Genomic DNA, 17,158 nt, shown 5'->3' on the forward strand with positions numbered 1-17,158 from the left:
ATAAACTGAAAGAAGGGCATAAATCTGTAAGATCCTCAACAATTAAATACTGCTTTATAAAATGGCAATATTAATCTATCTATAAATTTTTATATCAGCACCCATTCCACAATCCTCACTTAAATGTGTTTGACCATGTGAAAAGCAAAAACATGTCCTATTCCCATTCTTAGACTCCAAACTACTGCAAAGCTAAATATCAACTCAAAGCTCCTTACTGCAAAAAAGCCATGGGGTCCTTATAAAGTGTTTAAAAAATGTTTTTCATTTTCATTTCTTTTTAAAAGTAGGCATGTCCCAAAGCACTGCTTTTATGTTAAAAAGAAAAAACAATTTAGTATGAATTTTAATATGACCTAAGAGCCTATGAAAGATTCTAGGTATATAGATGTCTCACTCCATGAGCTTTTCCTGTAAAATAAAAAAATAAAAAATAAAAAATAAAAAAAAAACAAAAAAACACCACATATCACCAGCCAAGAAGAAAGCGAAACTAACATTTATCAGACACCAATTTTACATGCCAGGTGCCATGGTTTGCCATTTTTACATTAACTCAAACTTCAGCACTGTAAGTGTTGGTGTTACAGCCATTTCTCTAGAAGCTGGGTTTCTTTCCTGTAGTCCGTTGCTAGGATTAAAACTCAATATGGTCTGGTTCAAAGTCCTCTTCACTTCATTATGTATTTGGTTATAAATAAAGACTAAACTTCTTAAAAATGTTCCTGTCACAAAGGGCATGAGCTCTAGGACAACATAATGTCAAGGCTCCTCTACAGAACTTCAGGGATTTATTCAAAATCAAATAATTGCAAACATATAAACTATAATTATTATGAATTCCAGACACAGCTAATATTTTCTTTAGTACTAAGAGGCAAAAATATACCTATATGATTTGATCATACTGTGCATATCTCTATTTGGTCCAATATTAACCAATTCCATTTTACAATATCTAGATTTCTCCCTCTCTTTCTGACCTGTACACAGAAATAATCAGATACTCAGCATAAAAGGAGACAGAACAATAGCAGTAAAGAGATTAGCTACAAAACAAAACCCAAAAAAACCCATATTGGCCAATTATATCTTCCAGAACCTGATCCTAAGGCAGGAAAACCACTCAGCCTCACTCTGTGTTGTTTATATACTAAGAAGTCTGATGGCCATCTTAGGTATTTTTGAAATCCTTTATCTTTGCTGAAAACCAGACTAAGCCACTCTGTCCTAGACCTGCATTCCAGGCAAGTAAATAAGCTAAACTGTACAAGTTATATGGTCTTCCATGCTGTGTGCTTAGGAATAAAGACCCATGATGTACGACATTTATTACCCTCATGGTCCAGGAAAAAGATATTATGTGTGTGTAGAGAGATCAGGTGCTAAACAGGTAAAACAGTAACAAGTGAATCTGAGTAAAGGTTACATAAGTGTTCTTTGTACTATTCTTGCTACTTTTCTGCAAGCTTGAAATTATTTCCAAATAATAAGTGAAAACTTAAAAATTGTATGGCCTTCTATCTGAAGTTAACAATACATATTTGGATTATACAGCAACATTTTTACAAATACAAAACAAGAGTTTTTAAAGAAAAAAATTAATGATTACTGAGGAAATATGCAGCATATCCTATCAACTAATGATCGCTTAGGAATAAATTTCAAACGACACTGCCATGTAATGAAACATGGCAATGGGGACTTGAGTTGAAACCATAGCAGGGAAAGAAAAAAGCATACACACCCCATAGTTTGGCCTAAGTGCTTCAAAAATTTAATACAGGCCTGCTACAAAATGCAGCAAATCTACAATTCAAGTGATATGTGATATCTCTGGTTTGCAGAAAATATAGACAAACTGAAAAATGAAAAACTTGTCGGGTCACAAAACAATCGAGATGCAGAATGTCTTGGTCTTGATGGTTTTATTAAATATGTTCTCCCCCACACACACTGCAGCTCAATTAACAAACAGTATATTTGAACCATCTTAAAAGCAAGGACGAGGAAGAAATATCCTCCAGGAGAAATGTTGCAATCTTTTCTCCCACAAGGTTACTATCATCCTGCCTGCCCATCACAATTTTGATTTCAAGTATTTACCACGGTTTCTTAAAACGTAAAGATGCATCAGAAGAGAATATATTTTGCTTGGCAAAAGTGCACCAAAATTGTGAAAGCAAAACATTAAAAATACAGGTTTTCAGCTAGCAGTGAAATACCTTTAAAGGATCATCTCTCTCCTTTCCGCAGGAACCACCCACTTTAAAATCCTTTAGTACGTTCTCCTAATTGAATGGCCCTTCCCTGCCCAAGTAGCTCAACCTTTGGGGGGCGGAGGGGGCTTTCCAAACAAAAGTATTCACAAATGCAAAATTCTGCACATCTTTACAGGGACTTCCAGAACCCCGAGGCCATTCTACCCGTCCCCCCCCCCCCCAAGAATCGCAGCTCCGCGTCTCCCCGGTTGCCTCCGCAGAGCCCCCACCCGAACCCCGGCTCTCGCAGGAAGGGCTGGCGGCGCTGCCCACACACCGAGGGCTCCGTAACTGATCTTTGTCTCTTCGCCCAACTCCCTTCGCCCCGGCAAGGTCACTAACTGCCGGCCACCCCTTTAAGCCGAGCCATCACCGCGGCGGAGCCTCGGCAGAGCCCCGGCGTAACTGGCCCGTCACAGGATCTATTTTGCGCCCTCGGCCCCACCTACCTTGCCCCTTTCGGCGTGTTACGTCTTTACCACTTGCCCATTATACAGAAATAGCCACCCCCGTACCCCGAGCGCCCCGGCCGCGCCGCGCCCCCGGAGCGCCCCCAGGCCCACTCCCCGCAGACCCCTCCCCCATCACACCTCCCCCCTCCCCTCCCCCCGCCCTCTCCCCCATTCCGCCGCCGCACCCGCCGCCCCTCTTCCCGCCGTTCCCACCAGCCCCCCACCACCCCACCTTCCAGCGCCCTCCGGGGGTTCCTGCCCCCCACGCCCCCCCCCCCGGCGCCCCACTTGTGCCGGGCTCCCAGCCTCCTCCCGGCTCCTCCCCTCCCGACACCTGTGTCGTTCCACCCCCTCCGCGCGCCCCCCCCATTCATTCGCCCCCTCCCGGGCCCCGCCGCCCCCGCCGCCGCCTCCCCTCCCCCTCCCGCCGGGAGCGAGCCCGCGGAGGGGGCGCGGGGGGAGGGGAGGCCGCGAGGGGCCGGCTCCCCGGGCTCGCCGCGCGCCTCGGACCCGCGGGGCTCCCCAGCGCCCTCTGTCTCCCCCGCCGGCGGGGCGGAAGTCGGGGCCTCCCGGGCGCCCCCCGGCCGGGTATTTACCTTCTGGCCAGGGACGCTTGGCGGACGGCTCCAACATTGGCAAACACTCCGGAGAACTGACCCCGCTCGGCCGCCGCCGCCGCCGCCGCCGGCTTCCCCCCCTCGGGCTCCCCGCCCCCAGCCTCCGCCCGCCTCCCCCCGCCTCCCCGGCGCTCCCGCCGCGCCCTCCCGGGCCCGCGCCGCGCGCCCCCGCCCCCGCGCGCTCCCGCCCGCCAACCCGCCCGCCGGCGCCCGGCGCGGCCATTGTTCGCGGCTCCGCTCCCGCCCCCTGGCGGCCATCCGGGCTCCGCCGCGCGGCCGCCCCTGTGCCGCGGCGCCGGCGCCGGCAGGTCGGCCCGGGCGCGGGGCCGTCCCCCGGCCTCAGGAACCAGGGCGCGCGAGCGCACGGGGAGCGCACCGCGTCCGCAGTCTCCCGGGTCCCGGCCACGCGCTGCAAGGCGTGGGCCCGGGGCAGCCGCTTCCACACCTGCGCTCGGAGCCGCCTCCCGCCCGGGGACCCTCCGCTCTTTCTAGACCGCGGTCCGCGCCCGGATTTCCCGCGCGTACCTTCCCCAGGCTCTCCGGCCGCCTCCCTCGGCTCTGCTGGGGACGCGCGACCATCCCGCGTCTGCTCCGGCCGCGGCGCTGCGCGGCGCACGGTCTAGCGGATCCTGCACCTTCCCAGGCTCGGGGGAGGAGGGGCGGGAGGGGGAGGGGGAGCGCCGCTGTCTCGCCCAGGAAACACCAGCGATCGGTAGTCACCTGCTCCCCAAAATCGGCAACGTGGCCACACGTCCTCCTCGACCAAAAAAAAATCTTACGTGGTCGCATGAAAAAGAAATCCTTGGAACCAAAAATGAGGACCGTTTTACAAAAGCGCCCTAGATCCTAGATTGTGGAAGCAAGAATGCCAGGAAACTCGAATCGCTTCCTGATTCGTCCTGGTTTTGATGTGGTTCCTGGTGCCCAGTTAACTTAACCCCAGCTCAGCCCAAAGAAATTCCGCACTTCGTTTAGTAAATGGCACCGAAAATAAATCTGACAGTAAAGTCTAAAAATAGAAATAGTCTGGGTTTTCGAAAACGTATCCATTCGCCTTATTATCCCCAGTATCAGTTCACCTGAGAAATGTCTACCAGGCCTGTGATTTCAGCATCACTTAAAACCAATGGTGGTCTTATCTGCTGCTGCAGACAGTCGAGTGTGTGGTTAGAAGCAAGGGCACGGGAAGTAGATAACTAGGCCTCATAATGCATTTGCATGTTTCTTACCCAATGAGTCAGTTATTCTTTTGTTCAACAGGAGATTGCATATGATAATATGTGTTAAAGTGCGATACTGTATACAAGGCCCTTTACGCAGGGCCTGGCACGCGTAGGTCTCACGTGGTGAGGTATGAGCTACGGATATGTTTCCTCCTAGAACTTTCCTATGCGCCTTTCTCTCTGCACCTTTGCCAAGTCCCTCAAAGTTAACATGTGGCATGCTCCCTAAATCTGCACTAGTCCTTGATCAATGACTTCTCGCTGATCAAGCCTAGCATCTAGTCAGCATTCAAACACGTACTTGTTCCATGTTTGGAAGGAATGCACGCCCTTTACCCCCAAAGTACCAAGGGACAAGCCTCCCACCTCTGCCTGCAGTCCACCCTCCCCTCCCCAAGGAACAAGTCACCCTTTCAGGTCATTCCAACACCACCCTTCTGAGGGGCACTAACTCCCCTGGGCAGGTCAGCACTCTCCTGACTCTCTTCTCTGTCATTGCAGATGTCAGTCTGTTTTCGAGCCAGTCTTCACTCAGGCTCTGTCTCAATCAGCTTTGCAGTCCCAGCATCTAACAGCAAGCAAGTAAAGGTAATTGCTTTTGGAATAAATGGGTGAATTTATGTTTTTGGAAATGACTCTGAAGTGGTCAGAAATTTTATTCCCTTTTATACAGATCATTAAAGTTCATTGAAAACTTTATCTCAGCTCTAACTTTTTCTTATAACTGATTTTAAGTCTTTGTTTCTCCACTTGCTAACTAGGAGCCCATGGACATGTTACCTTTAAACCCAAAATAAAATGAATTTTTAGAAGCCACCATGATCAGAGAGAACATTGTTTTTAAGCCTGAATCAGCACCTTCAATTTCTCAAGGTATGTCGCATCAGTACATGGAATCACCTGAGCGCTGTGGTAAATCACACATAAATCTATGATCTTAAGATTTTACTTTAAAATGAAATATCTGCATAAAAGTCAAAAATAATGGATAGTTAAAGAGGAGTGGTCCTATTGGCAGCTGATTAAAACAGCAACTAATTTATCCATGCATCTTTAACAAGTATCATCGCAGTCAAATATTCAACTGTCAGAAAAAATAGTGCTTTCAAAGTCATCGTGGTCAGTCATTTTTAAGCAATTTGAATGGGACAGCTTCCCGAATCACAAATCACAATTTCTCTTCTAGCTATGTCTTCTCTTTTCTTATTAGCTATGTCATCTTTTTCTTGACACCTATTTTCCTGTAAAATTCATTTAGCCCCCAGCCCCACCCTCTGTTGCTCTCCTTTATGTGCTTATATCTGAACGTCTGTTCATCACTACACAATATTTGTTTCCTCTAGTACACCTTCAGCTCTTTGAAGACAACAACGACTTCTGCAGCATCTAGCATGGTGCCTACTGTGATCAGTAAATGCTGGTAGAATAAATGGATTCATGAATTTGACAAACATTTATTGAGTACTATTGGGAAGGGAAATTTTTTCTCCACTCTTCTTTTGGCTGGTCTAATAATTAAATTGACATGAGACAGATTAACGGGAGAAAAACCAACTTAATTACTTACATAAAGGAGCCCATAAACACATGAGACCCAAGGGCAAGGCAAGTAATTGAGGCTTGTATGCCATCCTGAGTTAAGGAATGGGATAAGGGCCTGGGGCTTCAAAGGGGAGGAGAGTAATTCACAGGAAAATAAGAAGAGCAGATGTTTGGTGATTAGAGGTTTGCCCTGCCATTCAGGTAAGTCTTGATAAAAGGTATCTCTGGTAATAGCTCTCTTTCTGGACCAGGCCCTCCATCTAAATTCTTTTACATAGTTAAGGCAGATGTAAGAGTCTTTCTTGAGACTGCTGAGTCTTGATTGCCTTCGGTTCAAAATAATCCACATGCCAAAATGGCATATTTAGGGGTCACGTATTCTGCTCTCCTTCAGTACCTACTATGTGCCAAGTACTATTTGTGGCCCATAGGTATATAGCAATTAAAAAAATCTGCAAAGTCTTTGTCCTCACAGAACTTACAGAGGAATGAATGAACGAATCGATGTGTGAAGTAAACACTTCCAAATGCTTTACCTCTTAGAATAACATTCTGGATATTCCTAATGTATTTGTGTGTTCACTAATAGATTGACTGCTTGGAACTAAATAATTTTTTCCATAATAATAATATTTTCCCAAAATATCAGCTGTCCACACATTGTACTAAAAAACAGCAGCAATGCCCAGCTGGGCGTGGCTCAGAGGTTGAGCATCGACCTAGGATCCAGGAGATCGAAGTTTGATTCGCAGCAGGGCACATGCCCAGGTTGCAGGCTCGATCCCCAGTAGGGGGTGTGCAGGAGGCAGTCAATCAATGATTCTCTCATTATTGAAGTTTCTATCTCTCCCTTGCTCTCTCTGAAATCAATAAAGATATATTTTTAAAAAAACAAACCCAGCGACAATAAATTACATTACAAATACCGTCATTGAAAGTAAGGAAACAAAATTTTATTCAATAAACTGTACAAAGTTTCTTTTAAGTTCTTTAAAACATAGTGTTCAACAAATTTTTTTTAAAGATTTTAAAATTGATTTTTAGAGAGAGAGGAAGGGGGGGCGAGAGAAAGAAACATCAATTCGATGGGTCCTGCACGCCCCCTACTGGGGGTTGAGCCCCAAACCCAGGCATGTGCCCTGACCGGGAATCCAACCAGCAACCTTTTGGTGCATGGGACCATGCTCAACCAACTGAGCCACACTGACCAGGGCTCAACAAATACTTTTGAATAAAAAATAATAGGAAACCAATTATATTTATATTAACTTTTCCTTCATATTTATCATCTTCTCTCTAGATATCTCAATTTTCAGGGGGGGGTTACATCTACACTTTCCCCCCTGCCAGAAATCTGATTCAATTATATTCAAATATCCTGATTCTAACTGGCATTGGTCAAGTCTCAATTTCAATCTTAATTAAAATACAAAATGAGACAGCTTTACAATCTGCTTTTTCATCTCAGTTTGTTTTATTATCTGTAAGTTGGGTTTTTATTGAATGTGTACTGTAGGGCTTCAGAATGAATCACCCCAAGATGTGCCTCCATAGTATGCAGATTATTTTGAGCTAAAGGCAACAAAGACCCTGTGGGCTTAAGATAAATTTGCCCATAATAAGAGTTATCACCAGAAATAACTTTTTATGAGCTATCTACATGGTAGGATAAACTGCTAATTACTGAACATCTCTTCTTACCGTCCTCCAGTGACCCTTTGAAGCCCCGAAGCACCTGACCTCATCCTTAGCTCAGGATACCAGATACACTTCATTTTAACTTTCTGTCCCTGAACCTCTCATGTAGGTAGGCCTCTCACTCGCCTATGTATGTGGGGTTCCCATGCAAACATATATATTAAATTTGGTTACTTTTTTCTTTTATTTATATATTTTTTATTGATTTCAGAGAGAGAAAGGGAGAGGGAGAGAGGGATAGGAACACCAATGAGAGAGAGTCACTGATCGGCTGCCTCCTGCTAGGGATCAAGTCCACAACCTGGGCATGGGCCCTGACCGGGAATCGAACCTCGACCTCCTGGATCGTAGGTGGATGCTTGACCGCTGAGCCACATCTGCCAGGCTACTTTTTTCTTGTTAATCTGTCTTATGTAGATCTAATTATTAGATCAGCAGAAAGAACCTTGAAGGTAGAGGAAAGTTTCTTTTCCCCCCACAGTATTTACTTATATTGCATTTATCTATAGTACAAAGCACTCACAGAAAGTATTCTTCTGTTCAGTGGATTGTTTTTCTTCTAGCCTGGGTTCTTCCTGTCTTTTGAATACAATGATCCATCTTATTATTATTATTATTACTATTATTATTGCTACAATGATTGACATAATTTTCATTTTGTTCATGCCTAATCTGGGAAGTTCTCTCCAAATCTTTGATTAGTTTAGCTTTGCCCAGTGGAGCTTCTGGGGAAAATAAAATTGTTTTGTTTCATTGTTTCATGCATTTCATTAGATTTTAGGGATGGAAGAGTGTGGTGTTGTGGTATAATAAGAAATATTTATTTTGGTATTTGTCCAGGGTTCCTGTTACAGAGTTCCTAAAACCCTTGTAATTTCCTAAGTGATAAGGTAGGATCATTATTTGTTATAATATTTGGGTTTTGTTCCAAGCTCCTGAACTAGCCACAGAGTATTAAAGGTAAATGTGTTTTGCCCCGGCTGGTGTGGTTCAGTTGGTTGAGCGTCAGCCTGTGCACCGAAAGGTCACAGGTTCGATTCCCTGTTGGTCAGGGCACATACCCAGGTTTCAGGTTCAATTCCCCAGTCAGGGCAACCGATCGATGTATCGATGTGTCTCTCTCTCCCTCTCTCTCCCTCCCTCTTTCTCTCTGTCTCTCTTCCTCTCCTTTCCTCTCTCTCTAAAAACTCAATAAAAATGTTCTTTAAAAAAGATTGCAACACCTCTCCTTATGGAAAAAAAAAAGCGACTGTTTTGTTAGTTATCAAATTTCTTTCCAGCCACACATGAGTTTGTGTTATGAGGGGACTTTTGGAAAGCCCCTAAGGATGGGAGCTCTGGTTGCAGAGAAAACCAACCAGGTGATTAGGGGGTTAGAACTTTTAGCCTCACCCCTGGACTCCGTAGAGGGAGGGTCTGGAGATCACCAATGCCAGTGATTTTGTCATGCCTACAAAATGAAACTCCAAGTTTCCAAGCACTCTGAGGTGCGAGGAGGGTGGAATTCCTGGAAGTTCTGTTTCCCCCATGCCTGCCCTACGCATCTCTTCAATTCAGTATGGCTGCACCTGAATTTTACCTTTTTATAATAAACCCATACTTTAGTAAGTAAAGTGTTTTCCTGAGTTCTGTGAGCCACTCAAGCAGACCATCGAAAACTGAGGGAAGGGTGGTGGGAACCCTAGACTTATAGGCAGCTGGTCAGAAGCACAGGTGACCACCGGACTTGCAGTTGACATCTGAAGTGGGGGGAGTGGGGCAGTGTTGTAGGACTGAGCTCTTACTTCACCTGTGGGGTCTGCACTCCCCCCAACCTGTTAGTGTCAGATTGGTTGGTGTGGACTATCTATCCATACCTCTGGTGACAGAGGTATTAGTAAGGAAATACTATGCTTTTTTTCCATGTAGTTGGTGTCCAGAAAATCAGAGAATTGGTGGATGGTGTGGAAAAGCATTCCAGAGAGCAAATCTATAATTTGGTTTTATTGCACCATCTTTACCCTAAATTTACAATACTTTTCTTTGAAATTATATATACATAAACATATATATATATATATATATATATATATATATATATATAAATAAATGACAAAGCATAGAAATGTGCCTTAATTATTTAAATTTCTTTGCAATGGAAATAAATTTGTAACATTTATTTTTTTAATTTTTATGTATTGGTTGAGAGAGAGGGAGGGAGAGAGACCCATCGTTCCACCTATTTATGCATTCATTGGTTGATTCTTGTATGTACCCTGACCTGGGATCGAACCCACAACCTTGGTGTATCAGTAAAACACTAACCAAATGAGCTACCCAGCCAGGGCTAAATATGTAACATTTCTAAACAGGGTGGGAGGGAAGGCAGGTAGGTGTTCCTTCTTAAGTAAGTTCAATGAGTCCTTCAAACACCTTTTAATTGTAACTATTTTGAGAAGCATCATCTTAGCAATCACCTCTCAGTCTTCCCTTATTCCTCTCTTCAAAGGACTCCACTATTCATCCAGTATTCTTTCTCTCTTCACATTTATGAAGGAAGAAAAAACCCCGAACTTGCAGCTCCTGACAACCTCCTCATTCTTTCCCTTCTTTGGCAGTTGTCAGTGGCATTCTGAGTTACTAAGATACTGCAGTGTAATAAACCATCCCAGAATTTAGTGATTTAAAACAACAGCAGTGTATTTAGTTCAGGCCGTCTGGGCAGGGCTCGGTAGCTTGTCTCTGCTTCTTCGTGCGGTGTCAGCAAGGCCAGCTCACAGGCTGGGAAACCATATAAGGGTGCACTTGTACTTGTGGCTGACGCTGGCTCTCCGTAGGGACTTCAGGGGGGCTGTCTGCCAGAACACCCACCTGTGGCCTCTCTGTAGCTGCGTGGCTTCCTCACGGCATCGTGGTGGGTTCCAAGGGACAGGAAGTCAAAGACGGCAGTTTCTGAAGGCCTGGGGCCAGAAGCTGGCACAGATGAGCTGTGAATTGTGCCATTTCGGTCAAGGAGTCACGGAGTCCAGATTCAAGGGGCAGAGAAGCCTGACCCCAACTCTCCATGGGAGGCATGTCAAAGAATTTTTGGGTCACATTTAAAATGCCACACTTTCTCTGAAACATATCACCCTGTCTTACTGTACTGCTCCTGGGTCTGCAGGAATCATGGCAACTGACTCTCCTCATCTAGCACCTTCCCTGCCCACGGAGGACAGCTGCACACCTGAGTGTGGAGATTACAGAAACCAGGGTCATGAGGAACAGGCAGAATCTGCTTTTCTAGTTCACACTCCTCCCAGGTCAGGGGGAGGCTTTGGGCCAGTGAAGAAGAGCTGAGGGCTAAGCTGATCTTTGGAGGGAGCAGCCAGGCAAGGTCAGGCCAACTGGCAGCATCAAAAGTGCTCATCACCCAGAGCAGGGTTGTTCCTTCCTGTCCCAACCCCACCCGAGCATCACCTGCAGGCTGCACACCGAGATGGAGTCAGAACATGGTACCCCAAAATACGGTACCATGGCAAGTTGCTTTTTGTAAGCTCAAGGAATTGGAGAAATGGCAGGCAGGACTTTCTACTCTACCCCTGAAACAGGTCATACATAACACCCTCCTGTGAAAGGGACCCTCTCTATGCCTGGGGGAAGGAGCGGTCTTACCTCCAAAGATGAAGGGACGCAGAGGGGAATGTGCTGAACAGGCCTTGCTGTTTCCCCCAGTTCACTACACTTACGGCAGTCCCTTTGTCCCATCCTGACTCCGACAGTGTGTGCTCCACCCCAAACCTGGCATAAAGGCACCCAGGATAATCCTCCCTTCAGGTCTTCATTTCCTTAGGAAGGCTCCCGCATCACGTAAAACTCGTATTACCTAAACCTGCATGCTTTCCTCATGTGAATCTGCCTTTTGTTATGAAGGAAGTCCCAGTGGAGAACTTAAAAGCCTAGAGGAAGAAGAGTTTCCTCCTCGCCCCCGCCTGCCAGTGAGTGAGGCCTGCAGGTGCATCTGAAGTCGTCTGGGCCTCTCTGGGCCCCTGCCGCTGTGTGGGGCCAGTGACCTGTCTGCCCAAGTCCTGGTATTGTTGTTCTGCGTCCTACCAACTGCCCCCCCCACACACCCCACAAACACACACACACACACACACACCCCCCACAAACACACACATACTCCAACCGTTTCTTAAGACCTGATATACAGCTTTTCTATCTAGTACCTGCTGGCCCCTATGCCTGGAGCTGCACCCTCCTGGGCTCCCTCACCTCTCAGGGGACTGTCCCTTCAGGGCTGTCCCACCCAGACATCGGAGAAGGACCCACTGCTGCCAAAGTCAGACTGTTCACCCTCTTTTTCCTTCCCGCCTCCACCCCAACTCCCACCCCAGCCTTTACTGAGTTTGAACTGAGTTGACCACACCTCCCCGGAGCTCTGCCAACTGTTTGGGAACCTACATTCCCAGCCCGATTTGCTAGAAATGGCACTGATGTGTGTACCTTTGACCTTTCCAAGAGTCACAGGGCAGGATGTCCACCAGGCTAAACAGTGCCGAAGGGACAGGGAACACAGCGTAAACCTGACTAAACGTATCAAAATCCTACCAGCACTTCCATTTCTACCTTCTCTCAACGGAGCATTCAGGTGTGCAGCTGTCCTCCGTGGGCAGGGAAGGTGTCAGATGAGGAGAATCAGTTGCCATGATTCCTGCAGACCCAGGAGCAGACCCAGGAGGCAGGCTTCACCAACCCAGCCCGACGGCTGCCCCGCATAGTAGCAGGTCGGGTGTGTCATCCTAATGTGGCTTCCCAGCTTTTAAAATTTCCCCAGCCGGCCAGGCGTGGCTCAGCGGTTGAACGTCAACCTAGGATCCAGTTGATAGGGGTTCGATTCCCGGTCAGGGCACATTCCCAGGTTGCGGGCTCAATCCCCAGTTGGGGGCATGCAGGAGGCAGCCGATCAATGACTCTCTCGTCATTGATGTTTCTCTCTCTCTCTCTCCCTCTCCTCTCTCTGAAATCAATAAAGATATTTTAAAAAATTTCCCCAAATTGGATTAAATAGAGCTGACCTTTTAGGGGCCCGTTGGGGGGGGGGCAGTTGGCCTGCCCAGCCTTTGATAGTGCAGTATTCAGACCTTTCCTTCTGCCCTGGCTGGTATGGCTCAGTGGACTGAGCACTGTCCCATGCACCAAGAGGTCACCCGTGTGATTCCGGGTTGCGGGCTTGATCCCCAGAAGGGGGTGTGCAGGAGGCAGCCGATTGACCTATATCTCTCATCGATGTTTCTCTCCCTCTCCCTTCCTTTTTTTTCTAAAACCAATAAAAACATATTTAAAAAAAATAAAACTCCATATTTATTCTAAACAGGAATTGTATTTCCTCTTAATTTTTAGTTAGCGGTGTACAGTATTTTCCCTTTCTGGAGAATTAAATTGTGTACATTTTGCTGTCATGCCCTGGCTGTCTTCCCCCCTCCAAGAATTTACACCCCTGGTACTGAGTTACAAGCTGGAAATTACTTTGTCTTCCATCCTGGGTTGATGTGTGAAGGAGAAGTCACACTGCTTCTGACCTAAGAATTTGAAGTGAGTTAAAACAGGCATCGTTGAAGCTGGGTCTCTGTCAGAATCATCTGGGGGAGTATTATTCCCCCAAAATATGATTCTGGCTCCATTCCAAATTGTACCAGAAGGAGGCTGAGTTGAATTGATTCAACGCTCAGCAATGCTATACTGAAAAGTCATGTTTTTTTCTTGACAAGACAGGGTATAAAACATTCTTTACTATCCATCACTGGCAGACTTATATGAGCTCATGAGAGTCTCTTGTCATCTTTTGAACAGAGGCAACACTTTGGCCAGGTCCAAGTTTGCACTGAAGATGTAATTTCAAGAAGGTGAGATGAGAATGAGGGAAAATTCTGTTTGAAAAGTTCAGAACTTTTGTTAATCATTTAATGTCTGTTGAATTCCTGTCTCACAGCAGGCAATATGCAAGCAACTGGGATAAAGAAGTAAAAAGACATTTTTTCACTTCAAGCTCTAAGTCAATTTCCATGACTTAAGTCAAGTTTCCAGGGGTATTGTTATTTTTATTTGTTAAGTTGTATGTATTGATACTCAAATTGTACTACAGCCCTAGCCAGTTTGGCCCAGTGGTTGGAGTGTAGGCCTGCGGACTGAAGGGTCCCTGGTTTGATTACAGCCAAGGGCAAGTACCTCAGTTGTAGGCTCCATCCCCGCCCGGGTTGGGGCTTGTGAAGAAGGCAACCAATTGAGGTGTCTCTCTCACATCATTGTTTCTCTCGCCCTCTCCCTTCCACTCTCTCTGAAAAGCAGTGGAAAAAATATCCTCAGGTGAGGATTAAAAAAAGATTGTACTACAGAAGGCAATGTTCTCCAAAAATTCTCCTCTTGTACAGAAAATACATTCAGATCTAGGAAGTATCTCTGAAGAACTTTAATGGTACTTCTTGGGGAAAAAATATGCTCAAGCAAAGTGAGGATGTCTTCTTCCAGTCTAAATCCGTGAGATTGCCTTGAGTCTGTTTGGACTCCTGACCTTGATATCAAGGTCAATTATCCCTGTCAAGATGGCCTTCTTGCCATCTGTCTGTCCCTGGACCCAAGGAATCCAAAGTGCTGAGACAGTAACTATAACTTGTAGTTATATATAACATATATACATATGGGACTCATGCTATGTCCCCTAGCGGGAAGGGGGTACATAGTTTTCAGGACCCATGTATTCTTCCTATTGGAGTAAAAGCCTCATATAGAGGTCTCTGATTTGAGTGTATACACAGCATCCTGGAAGATGGCACCCACCTTCGAAGACTGTCACCTCCAAACTGACACATCATTGTCCCTCCAGTAGGCTATTCTAATGTACGATCAGGTCAATCACTTCTGAATGGTGCACACGTGATAAGGCCAGCTGACCCCATGGTCTGGGGCCCACTCCCACACCTCCTTTGCTGTGAAGTGGGTCTCCTGGTGAGAGATCATGTTGCATGGAATCCATGCCTATGGCTCAGGCACTCCCATGAAACCCGATAGTGATGTTGGCTGATTGACTCTACTGGCAGAAAGGGGAAACCGATACCCAGGATGTTATTCTGGTGAGACCAAACTGCTTATCCTTTGTATTAGTTGGCTAGTAAAAAGTATCACAAACTGGGAAGCCTGAACAACAGAAATTTATTCTCATAGTTCTAGAGCCAAACATCCATGATCAGGTGTCAGCAGGACCGTGTTCTCCAAAGGTTCTGGGAGAGGCTCCTTCCTTGACTCCTCCTGCGGTCCTTGGTGTCCTGTGGCTTGTAGATACCTCACTCACTGTTTCATGTCCTCCCCTCAGGCGTCTGTCTTCTCCAGTTCTTAGGACAGCTCTCACATTGGATTAACGTCCACCCTACTCCAGTATGACCTCACCTCAACCACATCTTCAATGGCCCTGTTTCCAAATACAGTCACATTCTGAGGTACTGGGAGTTAGGGCTTCAACCTATCTTGGTAAGGGGCACAAGTCAATCCGTAACAGATAGTATGGAGGTGTATTTCAGTTTGAGGGAAATAACTTTCCAATAATAAGATTTATTTCAAAAGTGTAATAATTTTCTGAGGTTAATTCCCATCAGTAAAAGTGGTCAGGGGCGACCACTTCAAAGATGTTGAGAAATAATCTAATGGTTAGATTATTGAACTAAAAAATGTTAAAATTCCTTTCCAGCTGTTGGTCAATAGGCAATAAGCTCATGAACTAAGTACAGTACATCATACTAAATGTTTCAGTCATCTCCATCACTAATTGACTATATACACTCCTATACTTGATGCTAATGGGGAATACAAACACATCTCCTCCCCTTAATCTGCTTTTTTTGTGAAAGTCATCAGTCTTCACTCAGTTGTCCAAATCAAAAATATGGGATCCTTCTAGGTACAAGCATTTTATAGACTTAGAGCATGGATTTTGGAGTGAGTCAGACTCAGGCTTAAATTCCAGCTCCATCACTTTTAAGCTGTGATTACTTTTAAGCAAGTTGTTCACTTTCTCATACTCTCATCCTGTTTTTATTACTGAAAGCCTCCTAATTCTGTTCAATTAAGGCATAAGGCTCAATAAGTTACAAATATTTAAAGCTTGCAATTTAACGAGTTCTGATATATATCTGTGAAACCAAGATAGTCAAGATAAAGAACATATCCCCCTGGCTGGTGTGGTTCGATGGTTAGAGCACTGGCCTGCACATGGGTTGGGGCAACCAATCGACGCGTCTCTCACACATTGATGTTTCTCTCTCCCTTCCTTCCACTGTCTCTAAAAGTCAATGGAGCCCGGCTGGCGTGGCTCAGCTGTTGAGCATCAACTATGATCCAGGAGATTGTGGTTTGATTCCCAGTCAGGGAACAATCCCCAGTGGGGGGGAGCGTGCAGGAGGCAGCCGATCAATGACTCTCTCATCACTGATGTTTCTCTCCCTCTCTGAAATCAATAAAAAAAAAAAAAATCAATGGAAAAAATATCCTCGGGTAAGGATTAACAACAACAAAAAGATAAAGAACATCAAGTAAATTCATGCCCCTTCCCAACACCCCATAGCCTCACACAAACATCTAATTTTTGTCACTATACTTAAGTTTGCATTTCTGTAATTTTATGTGAATAAAACCGTACAGCATGTACTCTTTCACCTGGGTATTTTCACTCAGAATAATAGAAAGTTAGCAGTGTTCACATATCAATAGTTCATTCCTTTTTTATTGCTGAGTAGTACTCCATTACATGGATATACCAAAGTGTGCCAGCCCAACAACCTATTAATAGACATTTGGGAAGTTTCCAGTTTGGACATTTTATTTTTATTTTTTTAAATATATCTTTATTGATTTCAGACAGAGGAAAGGAGGGGGGAGAGAGAGGCAGAAACATCAATGATGAGTCATTGATCGAGCCCACAACCTGGGCATGTGCCCTGACTGGGAACCGAACCCCGATCGCCTGGATCCTAGGTCGACGCTCAACCTCTGAGCCACGCCCAGCAGGGCGGTTTGGACATTTTATAAACAAACTTGAGAAAGTGTTTGTGAATAAGTCTTTGTGTGGACTTTTTTTTACTCTTGGGTAAATACCCAGGAATGAAACAGCTGATTTGTATAGCATGTATGTTTTAACTTTTTGAGAAGCTGCCAAACTGTTTTCTAAAGTGGTTGTACAATTCTACGTTCCCGTCAGTAGTATAGGTAAGTTCCCATTGCTCCACATCCTTGCCAAAACTTGGTGTGATGTGGTGGGTGCGCAGTGGTGTCTCATGGTGTTAATTCGTATTCCCCTAATGACTAATGATGCTGAGTAGCTTTTCATGTACTTATTTGCCATTCCTGCATTTTCTTCA

General features: G+C 45.5%; 1 protein-coding gene across 23 annotated transcripts in view; it reads right to left on the minus strand.

Annotated features, from left to right (window-relative positions):
• The window catches only part of STAU2 (staufen double-stranded RNA binding protein 2), a 218,321-nt gene extending 214,121 nt beyond the window's left edge, over positions 1-4,200 (minus strand). For 6 of the 23 annotated variants that reach the window (XM_081116650.1, XM_081116629.1, XM_081116631.1 and 3 more), the window contains exon 1: positions 3,310-3,420. The gene's annotated coding sequence lies outside the window, so the exon portion shown is untranslated. Of the gene's footprint in view, positions 1-3,309; positions 3,436-3,855 lie in introns of those variants that run through there. The other 17 variants (XM_081116633.1, XM_081116647.1, XM_081116643.1 and 14 more) reach the window with 9 other exon arrangements.
• Positions 4,201-17,158: the final 12,958 nt, after the last annotated feature.

Source organism: Miniopterus schreibersii, assembly GCF_964146895.1.
Source record: "Miniopterus schreibersii genome assembly, chromosome: 17".
Taxonomy (NCBI): domain Eukaryota; kingdom Metazoa; phylum Chordata; class Mammalia; order Chiroptera; family Miniopteridae; genus Miniopterus; species Miniopterus schreibersii.